Here is an 8,844-nt window from a genome sequence, read left to right as displayed (position 1 = left end):
TCTATATTCCTTATCATAGTGCTTGGCTTTTTCATAGATAAGCTTCCTCCTTGCCTTTCGAAACATCTTTTGCATAAACTTCTTTCTCAGGAGCTTGATGTTCAGCTCTGCAAAATTCCTTCGCTTGTTCTTAAGAGTTTCTGGCTCAGCAGGATCCTTTTTCTTGGTGGCTTCTGTGGGAGAAGGAGCCTTCTTTTTTTTTCTCTTGAACGCCCTCCATGGTTCTAGCCAGAAAAGAGGAGATAGCTGATTATTAATGCCAAATTAGGGAGGTAAAAGGCATGAATGATTAGGCATCATAGTTTTTAACACCTTGAAATGGTTCATTACTGTTGATAGTTGTGTGAAAGACTTAGCTTTTCTTTCTCTCTCTCTCTCTCTTTTTTTTTTTTTAGATTTTTGATATAGGGTGTGTGTGCTTCCTGGAGAGAGAGACAGAGAGAATGAGAGAGAGAGAGAGAGAGAGAGAGAGAGAGAGAGAGAGAAAGTGAGAGGTCATCCTCTAAGGGGATGAAAATGCTGTAATTCCTTCTCCTCCATTCTCTTTTCAGGACATTGGGCATGCACACATACCCAGCATGTGGGATCCAGCCACCTTAACCATCATGCCATGGGCTGGCCCTGGCATTTAGTTCCTAATAACTAAAAATACATTGGCACCGAGGTTTGTCTTGAACCTGGTCCAGTACTTGAACCACAGTTGGTTGTGTGGGAGTCCAGCACTTTAACCACTATGCCCCTGCTTTCCCTGAGACTTAACTTTAACATGGTAAAAAGAATAAAGGTATTGCTAAGACATAACTACATGTGACATGTCCATCTTCTGATAGAAAGTCTGCATAGTCATTAGGTTGGCACTTTGGAGTTCAACAGTGTCAAAAATGCAGGACAAACGTCAGTTCTGTACACTCATTTCATAGGATACATTAACACAAACATTCTATGGGAGAAATGTGAAATTCTCAATAAACCCAAGACTTTATGACTTGTCCTGGCAACTTTAATGAACACAGCACAGTTTAGGCATGGAAAGACATAACTGTTCTGGCACTCTTAACTTGACTACTCACTGACTTGATTTTTCTTACTCTTTGTGGTTTTCTGACAAGTTGAACAGTGGTTATTTGTCAGTATATGAGGGGCTAGCCCTTGAGATGGTTAGATCTACCTCTGCTTCTCATTAGAAAGTAGTGCTGGTTGAACTATTTGTCCTTTCAAGCCTCAGTTTCCTCATTGCAAAACCTCGTTCATAGGGTTGTCATGAGGATTAAATTAAAAAAATGTGAAATTCCTCAAAACGTAATTATGAGCAAAAAAGAAAAAAAAAACAGCAAATCTCAGAAGAATATATACAGTAGAAATCCAGTTATATATTTTTTTTTAGTGAGAGCTTGTGAGAGTTTTATTTTTTAAGAAACTTTTTAAATTTATTATTATCAAAATCTGGTTTATATTACATTGAATCGCATATATCTTTACAGAGTATTACATTTCTTTTTCCAGAAGGAATACCTTGCATATTCACACTGCATGTGGGGGGTGTTCATTAGCTCGGCCTACCACCCATCACAGAAGTCGAAGAGTCACTCAGCTATTTAGTCGTCAGTGTGCAGTTTTTATGGACAACACAGGTCTACTTTCAGTCCTGGGAAATAATAACTGTGGTCAACATTTACTGAGAACTATTTCATTTTATCTTCATACCTACCTTGGAGTGAACATCATTTTAGAGGCAAGAAATGGGAGTTAAGTAAAGTTTTCCCTAATAAATAGTTGGGCAGTAGAGGACAGTGGTACAGCTGCAACATGCCAAGCTGTGAGCTGACCCACATGGGAAGGTTCCAGGTTCGGGTCCTGAGACCTCCCTGAGTATACTGGACAAAAGGGTGCCATGATTTGAGATTGACTGAGGCTGGGGGTGGGTGTCAGGTCCCTGTCAGGGATGCTGTGTCTCTTGCTTATAGAAGAAAGAAACATGTTGGGGAGTGGGGAAACCAGGCTTCAGATCTAGGTTAATCTGAATCTTGAGCTTCACTGACGTCTGTCCTAATTGCCTGGGACCCCTGCTGCCATCTCCCAATCCCCTTGTTCCTGACCCCAAGTGGCTTATGAGGTGAAGAGCAGAGAGGACCATCGGAGAGGATGGGGGAGGACATGAACTACGAGGAGTCTGAGGAGGTTCTTCTCCCCTTCCAAGAAGGCCCCTTAGGCTAAGGACACAAGAAATAGTACCAAGTAATAATTGTGTCACTTCTCAATTTCTGTTCAAAATGAGTAGCAAAAAAGTAGTTTTAAAAGTCTTTAGCATGTGAAAGGTTTTGCTTATAAGAGAAAAACGTGGATTTTCCCCATCCTTCTCTAGAAAATTCTTGTTGAGCTTTCAAGGAGCTAGTAAATGAAGTCATTGTTTATTCTACGTCATGGGAAGTGTGCCCACTCTGCCTCAGGAGACTTGGTGCTAAGAATGATTCAGTTGCAAATTGACCACAGCCCTGTGCAGGCATCTCCAACTCTCTGAGTCTCCTTGTTATCTGTTAAACAGAGGTTCCTCTAGTTCTCTGGTCAGGAGGGATTGGGCTGCAGGCTCTTGTCTTGGGCCTCTTTCCTATCTCTTTGAGACTTGGCTTCCTTTTCAGTGGTTTTTCAATCATGTTTGGTAGGAAAATTAGAGCATGTCATTCAGCTTCTGGTAGGGCAGGGGTCTGAGAAGTTGTTTCCATTACAATAAGGAGATGGCTTAGAAATTAGTTAGAGACCTGTAGATGGCGTTATGGATACATTGCTGGACTCTCAGTAGTTGACCATAGTTTGAATCCTGGACCTGGCAGCTTGAGACTCACAATAGGCATGTGTGCATGTGTGCCCAAGATCCCAAGAGAAGAATGGATGAGAAAGGATTGTAGTGTGGTCATCCTCCCTGGAGGGTGATTTCTCACTTTTTGTTTTTCTGTTTCTCTCTGTCTTTCTGGCAAGCACATGTGCCATATAATAAAAATCTCTTTCTCTAAAAAAAATAAAAATAAAAATAATTAATTCATTAAGGGCCTTAGATCTAAAGTGGGTTGGATGCTTCAAAATGTCATTCATGTTTATCTACTCATCACTTAAAAAAAAATGTTTTCAGAGGGCAAGGTGAAGAGCAGAGAGGACCATCGGAGAGGATGGGGGAGGACATGAACTACGAGGAGTCTGAGGAGGTTCTTCTCCCCTTCCAAGAAGGCCCCTTAGGCTAAGGACACAAGAAATAGTACCAAGTAATAATTGTGTCACTTCTCAATTTCTGTTCAAAATGAGTAGCAAAAAAGTAGTTTTAAAAGTCTTTAGCATGTGAAAGGTTTTGCTTATAAGAGAAAAACGTGGATTTTCCCCATCCTTCTCTAGAAAATTCTTGTTGAGCTTTCAAGGAGCTAGTAAATGAAGTCATTGTTTATTCTACGTCATGGGAAGTGTGCCCACTCTGCCTCAGGAGACTTGGTGCTAAGAATGATTCAGTTGCAAATTGACCACAGCCCTGTGCAGGCATCTCCAACTCTCTGAGTCTCCTTGTTATCTGTTAAACAGAGGTTCCTCTAGTTCTCTGGTCAGGAGGGATTGGGCTGCAGGCTCTTGTCTTGGGCCTCTTTCCTATCTCTTTGAGACTTGGCTTCCTTTTCAGTGGTTTTTCAATCATGTTTGGTAGGAAAATTAGAGCATGTCATTCAGCTTCTGGTAGGGCAGGGGTCTGAGAAGTTGTTTCCATTACAATAAGGAGATGGCTTAGAAATTAGTTAGAGACCTGTAGATGGCGTTATGGATACATTGCTGGACTCTCAGTAGTTGACCATAGTTTGAATCCTGGACCTGGCAGCTTGAGACTCACAATAGGCATGTGTGCATGTGTGCCCAAGATCCCAAGAGAAGAATGGATGAGAAAGGATTGTAGTGTGGTCATCCTCCCTGGAGGGTGATTTCTCACTTTTTGTTTTTCTGTTTCTCTCTGTCTTTCTGGCAAGCACATGTGCCATATAATAAAAATCTCTTTCTCTAAAAAAAATAAAAATAAAAATAATTAATTCATTAAGGGCCTTAGATCTAAAGTGGGTTGGATGCTTCAAAATGTCATTCATGTTTATCTACTCATCACTTAAAAAAAAATGTTTTCAGAGGGCACGTGTGCTTGCCGGGGGACACGGAGGGAGAGGCACCCTGTAATGGGTTGTGTCATGGTGCCGTCCCTTTTTCTGCATCTTTCCATCCTGTTGAGATTTTTTCAGTATGTTTTACCAGCCTCCGGGGCCAGGATTCAAACTGCGTGGCTGGTCCTCTGGGGCTGGCTCCACTCATCACCTTTATTTCAAAATTTTCTGTGCTGAGACCGAGTGAGGTTTCTGGAAATTAGTCAAGTTGTCTAGAACTTGATGAGGACCTTCAGTAAGAAACTGACTAGTATTGACTCAAACTTAGTTCTCTCTAAAGAGATCGTGTCTTTTGCTATCACTTTTTTTTTTTCCCCCTGTGGTACTTTTTTTATGGCTCTTCTGGTCCAGAACCTGTTGTTGATAGGTGTTTTTCAGTAAGGGCTTCTGGATCTGCTTTTTTTATTTTATTTTATTTTCTTATTTTAGAGAGAGAGAGGAAAAACCAGAGAGCATCTCCCTGGGGCATGGTCATATCATAACCCCATCTCCTCCTTCTCTCCCTCCCTCCTCTTGGATTTTGGACGTGCATGCACACTTACCTGGTGTGTTTTATAAGCTGCTGGGACTCAGCTGCACTGTCAGCCAAGTGGGATCCAGCTGCCTTACCCACCAGGCCCTGGGCTGGTCCCTGGATCTGTTTTAAGAACTTGCCTACTGCCCTTTGGTTTATATTCTTTGATGCTGTGACAGTTAACATCACATTCTTGCTAAGTGAATAAAGGTAAGCATAACTTGAAGAAAAGGAGAGAGATTCAGTGGTGACTTAGAACTGAGTATATTACAGATTCCATGGAGAAAACCAGATTTAGTTTGTAGGATCTGCTGAAAATTCACCTCATCACCAGTTGAAAGGGAACACTGCTTTTATGGATTACTGGAAGAAGGGTCAATCATTGTTAAGAGCAAATAAACAAGGACACCAACACCATATTTTACAGTCATTTAAATTAGAGAATTTAAGGATCACTGATGTTCATATAATTTCTAAATCATTTGTGATTAAACCCTGTAGCTTATGGAAAAGCAATCACTAAATAAATAGTTACTAAAAATACATTAGATTATGATAAGGATGAAGATTTAGATAATGAGAAGACAATTTTTCTTTTGGTTGAAAAATACCAGGTACAGATTTATCTCTGATAGAGTGACCTGCCAAAATCCCTCTTCCAAAGCCCATCTGATAAAGAGGAACAATTGAACACCCAAACAAGTTGATACACACAGCACCTGTCTGACAAAAACTCGTCCATTGTTTCCCTCAATCCAAATTGCCTCATTTTCTGAAAGTTTAAAAATAACACACTAACCTTCCCTGCCCCGTCTGTAAAGTTTTATTTTCTCTTTTTCCCATTAGAAACTGATTGGTGCTGTTGCCAAAGTCAGTTAGAAAAATATGATGTGACTGGCTTTAAAAACAATCTGTTTTCAACTCTTTCTTTTAAACACTTCTAACAAAACTCTCCTCTTTTAAATTGGAAGGAGATAGGAAAAGAAGCCTGTGGATAGTCTTTAAAAGTGGCCATTGAAGAAGAATGATAACACTCATAATCATTATTATGACAAGTTTGGGTTTACAAAGTAATTAATATTTTCCAAATTACTGCTGTCAATTGTTAAATAGGTAGAAAACATGCCAAATGTAACTGCCAAAAACTTGTAGTCTTCAAAATATTTTTGTAGCCTTTCTATTATTATAATAAACAGCAATAGATGGCAGTGATAAAAATCCAATTACGTTTTGTGAACACTTCAAATTCCATTTGTGTGAGTGCGTGTGCGGGGGGGTTAGAATTCGTAGAAATTACTGATCTCCTTTGCTCACAGCTGCTTCTAGCACAGCTGCCTCTGAGACCTGGACTGCTCTGATTTTCCTGGCTGGAAGGCCCCTCCACTGAGCAAGAGAATGAGGTGGGAAGGGTCAGAGAAACAGCAGAGTAACAGGGAATTGGACCTAAACCCCAGCTTTGTCCAGTCCCCTGAGTTTTTTAAGTGGTTTGTTTATTGGAAGTGTCTGTCATGGCCTATAAATCATTGTTAATTTCATTGTTAAACTGGCCTCCTGGAATTTTGTTTTCAAGAGACGATGCCTTTAGAGAATGATGATGATCTTTGAACTCAGAAGCACAGAGGTCCAGAGCCGAAGGCCCAGACTGGGCAGTGAGGCTGTCCCACCACCTGAACAGCACCAGGTCAGGGTAGCTCTGGGGCCCTGTGTTGGGCCTCTGTCTCTCCAGGGTTTATTCTTGGCCACATTTTCCCTCTGCCTGCCCTCCCCCGGCCACCTTGTCCTAGTGGGAATAAATGTTGACCGCTCATATTAAATGCAGGATTAACTGTGATTTGGTAAATATTCAACTCGTGCCCCCCTCTTCTTATTGATGGCTTAACTGAGGGAGAGGGAGGCTAGAGGGGGTGTGTCCCAGGTAGAGGGACAACTGCCCGCCTCCCTGGTCAGCACCATTTTCTACACCACTCACTACAGCTTCTGTTACATCTTCTTTTCTCTAAATACAACTACCTTCCCTTTCCATGCCAAGTCTTAAAACGTTGCAAATATCTCAAAAATAAATGATGTCTAAATCACCTCAAGACAACTCACACATAATGTTTTATCACATTTTCCCCAGCAAAATGGCATATTAAGAAATGGTTTAATTTTTATTCACATTCTCTTTTGGGAATATAGAGACATTATCTCAAATTATTTCTCCAAAGAGATAGAGATGAGACTTCTGTACGATTCTAGTTCTCAAATCATTTTAGGCATTTTATTTCATTTCATCTAAATCTCTTGGACAGTTATTTCCTTCTACATTTTCTCATATCGCTTAAAAATTATATTTTACTTGGTTAGAGGCCAAAGAATTACATCAAAAAACTAAGGAATTATTGGGAAAAAAAATTTCCATTAGCACAACCATAGTGATGAGAAGAAATTGGCTAATTTCAGTATCTTTTTTCAAGCTCTTCATAGAAAATTGTTGAAATGTGTCTTCCATAAGTAACTGGCATTCTGAAATTGATTTAAAACTATAATAGGAAGAAAAGCTACATTGAAAAAATTAAATCTTAGAACCAGAGATATTAAAAAAAAAAGAAAGAAAGAAAAAGAAAAAAAACAAGTGTCATGCCTGAGGATTCCAGACACTAGCCCTCTTTTTTAGCTGCTCAAAGTGAGGAAAAGAGTTGTATATCTGGTGTGGAGGGAGAGATATTTCCTTTAGTTCTTATCATACTAAAGCCTTTATAGTACATTTTCTTGATACTTCCAACTATTTCCATGGGGGAAGTTACAGGTTCCCATTCTCTGGTGGAAGGGCCACCCACAGACATCGAGCAGATGAGAATGACAGAAGTGCCCACAGCTCCCAGGCCACCATCTCCTCCATCTGGCTCCAGTGGCTTTACCACCCTCCCCGACATAACTGCATGAGCTCTCTGTTCCTTCAAAACGCTAGAGCTCTGGGCCTTTGCACATCTATTTCTGCAGCTGGAGCACCTCCTTGACAAGCAGACCTGTACCTGGCTGTCTCCTACCCACCCTGTCGGAACCTCCTCCTTCTGTTCCAGGAAACACAATTGGCAGCACGTGTTTGTGAATGAGTGAATGCATGCCTGAATGCACATGGTACAGGACAGAGGCTCTGTTCTTACTCTTTGCAACTCAACCAAGCGAAGTCAGTGTGAGGGCTAGAAGCGCTTAAGGAGTGGATGCCAGCGGCTAGGCAATCTGACTGGGGAGGGCTAGGAGGAGAGAGTAGAAAGGAGACGGGAAGAACAGGAGCAGAAGAGGTTGGAAAATGGAAGAGTAGTTGGAGTGTCAAAGGAAGTTAGTTAGAAGGGGAGAACCAGAGGGTAAGCAACAGAGCTAGAGTCCAAAATAGAGACAGAAATTCATAGATTTGTTCTGTGGCCCAGATCTCACTACCTAGCTAGAGCCTTCCTCTTTTCTCTTTGCGGAGTCATCGCTATCCTTCCTTTGGACAGAACATCCTTCACTTTCACAGGGAGGCTGCCAATTCCCATAGAAATCAATATTTTACATATCAGTGCACCTGCTGACATTTCGTTCAAATTGTTTTTGTTATCCTTTCCCACTAGTAGTTGACTTTGTAAATGCAGGACGACAGGGCCTATCTTTTTCACTGTAATAGCCCTAGCACCTAGCACCATGAAGGCACCCATAATAAATGACTAAACATTTGCTGAAAGCACGAAGCTTTGGAAAAGTCTTCTGGACTGCAGGGTACTCATCTGTGTTATGAGGGAGTTGGTCTGGCTGATACCTGGACCTCGTTCTAGCACTGGTCTCCTATCAGTTTTCAGCATATGGCTCCCTGTCTAAGCCAGAAACAATGTAAACCAACAAGACGTGGATGTTTTCAGGCTGTGACTGCCTGGGAGACTGTTTACATGGGATCTTAAACAGGGCCTGGGAGTGCAAAAAGGATGGCGAGGAATAGGCCAGTTGTCATCACCAGGGACCTCAGTCCTCATTATTAAGATAGCAAGAAATCATTTCTATGGAAAGAAGGAGTTGCCCATAAATCTATCATGGACATAAAGGTTTGCTGATGAGCCATGGAAGTTTTCTACAAAGATGTTCAGTGACAAGCCTGTTCTTTCAGAGTGATAAGGAAGAATGATCCAGAAAGGAAAGAGT

The sequence above is a fragment of the Tupaia chinensis genome, unplaced genomic scaffold (genome assembly GCF_000334495.1).
Source record: "Tupaia chinensis unplaced genomic scaffold, TupChi_1.0 Scaffold000014_1, whole genome shotgun sequence".
Lineage (NCBI taxonomy): Eukaryota > Metazoa > Chordata > Mammalia > Scandentia > Tupaiidae > Tupaia > Tupaia belangeri.
Note: the sequence above shows the minus strand (reverse complement) of the source record.